Genomic DNA, 2,489 nt, shown 5'->3' with positions numbered 1-2,489 from the left:
AAACTTAAAATGTTGCTTGAAATAAGTACATGTATATTCTCCCTGATCTTCCCATGTGACATTACGCACAAAAAGCAAACAATCATTCTTAACTTTGAACCACCTCATGGCATTATATAAAAGATACTTCCTCTTATCATGAGGAACTGCATCAACTTCAGGTCCCTCTAACAGCACATCTTCACCACGACTATTTCTCCACCGAGGAGGGTTATTACCACCAACATTAAATCTCTCACATCGACAGGGAAGATGAACACCTCTTCCTATTTTAGCTCTAACTACCGTCTTTAAAGGATCTGGTGTTGTCAAAATTATCTGAGAAACTTCTGTAGTTGAATATGACTCATCTAGCAGAGTTATATTATCTATAATTCTTTCTCCCTCAATTCTCGTACCGTTTGGGTCTAACTCTTTTCCGAACTGGCCTTGGACTCCTCCTTCTAACTGAACCCCCTGATGCTCCTGCAGCTGAGTTACTGCCCTTTGTGGCCTTTGACGCTTCACACTCCACTGAAATAGGTTCTGCTGTTTCTGGGACATATTGGAAGTCAATGTCACCAAACCTTCTTTCCTGTCCATTAACTGCAGAGTCACTTCTGGCATCATCAGAAATGTACACAACATCATCAACATCTTCCACCCCATGGACAATCTCACCTTCTGAAATTTGACTCTGGAAATCTTTATGCATTTCGACTTCTTCACATTGTTCTGCATTCCCTTCTGACTGTTTTGAACCCTCATCATGACTCTAATAGTTCTCAAATCTCCTCTTTTAACCCTAAGGTATATTTTAAACTTTTGGAACTCGTACAAAGGTCTGTCCACTCTCGCATCCACACCTGAACATACTCTCCAGAACTTCCCCATTCAGCGGCACCCACCATGAAGCCCGCTCGCCCCCCTGACAGCATGACAGAGAGTGACTGCAGAATAGCACCAAGCCAGCAATTAGAGACCCGAGCAAAATCAAATTTGAACTCTCAGGGGCCACTTTTCAGTGGTCACCCTCAGAGCATACTCAAAAATGACCAGCCCAAGTACAGCAACCCCAGCATTGGAACCCCCTGGGATCATTCCCATGGAGACCGTACTCAAATCCTGAGTATACTGAGAACCGGTCCGGCCGTGCGCTGACCGGAGTTGGACTCACTCAGTCTTGAGACTGTCTTAGGATTTCTGCAGTTTCAGAGTCACCCTAATCAGGTCGAGAGAGACACAAAAGCCACACAGCACAGCACCCCAGAATAGAAAAAGCCCATGAAGAGATGACCAGGCACGAACACAGACAACAGACCGACCCAGCACCGGCCCAATACTATTTTCACCTATATTAGCAAATACTCTCCTACTAACCAGCAAACAAACATGTATACCCTATTTTAAATAGTCTTTCTCAGGGGATTATAGGGATCACTTAACTTACGTGTCGTTTCAAAAAGGCTCATTTTCTATCAAATCCCCCTTGAAAGCTCATGGTTTTTATTCCTACTTTATTAACAAATACTCTCCTCATTTACCTTAAACAATAAAAGTCCTCCTTAGGGCTCATGAAAACTCCTAATTCGTCCTTTGTGGGGCTTAAAAACTTTAATCTCACTATGTCCTCCTTATAAGAGGCTCATAAATTTATTTCTATCAAATCCCCTACAAAGGCTCATAGATTTATTCATATTCATAAAGTACACATTAACAAATTCTAAACTGTCCCCTTGGAGGCTCATAAAGTTTCAACAATACAAGCAGAATTCCTTTTCTTCATTAATACACAGCTTTCATACATTCACTCTTCATCCACACAGCAGATCTGCATCTTAGAAACTGACACACTCTGAGAACTTAACCACACACGCATATTCAACCAACGCACACACATAGCTGCGCAGACACAGAAACTGCTTCGCACACACTGAGAAAGAAGCAAAGGAGGGGCACTTAGCCCACACACAGACAGAGTCCTGCTCTGAACACACACACACAGGTCAACTGGCCCCCCTTTTTTCGCAGACAGAGAGAGAGAAAGAGAGAATGACTAGTTTTTTCACAACACACACAGACTATTTCAACAAAACACATACAAATTCAACATAAAAATTCTCTCACACAGGGATTGATCATTTCCCATTCATTCATACAACCTAGACGCATGCGTTATGGCCACATTCCCTTTATTTTCCTTATCCTTTAAAAACTCTAAATTTATGCTGCCGTTGAGACAACGTTATCCTAACGACAAGACAGCATCCATCCCGAGTGGCCAACTACAGGCGAGGGGCTTCTTTCTACGCCGGATTTGCAACTTTAACCTCCAGTCTTATAAACTCATTATAAAACTGACCTTGACATCAATTAATAATAATCAAGGTTTTTATCGGCCTGCCTATTGCAGCCTCTTACAAGAGGGCTTTCTTTCCCCATTTTGCGGCCCTTTTTCCTTTACTCTTTTCCTTTTTACACTTCACTTTACTTCTTCTCTTTGTTCCTTC

This window comes from Pygocentrus nattereri, chromosome 21, assembly GCF_015220715.1.
Source record: "Pygocentrus nattereri isolate fPygNat1 chromosome 21, fPygNat1.pri, whole genome shotgun sequence".
Taxonomy (NCBI): Eukaryota; Metazoa; Chordata; class Actinopteri; order Characiformes; family Serrasalmidae; genus Pygocentrus; species Pygocentrus nattereri.
The sequence above is the reverse complement of the archived record's forward strand: the minus strand, read 5'-3'. Positions refer to the sequence as shown.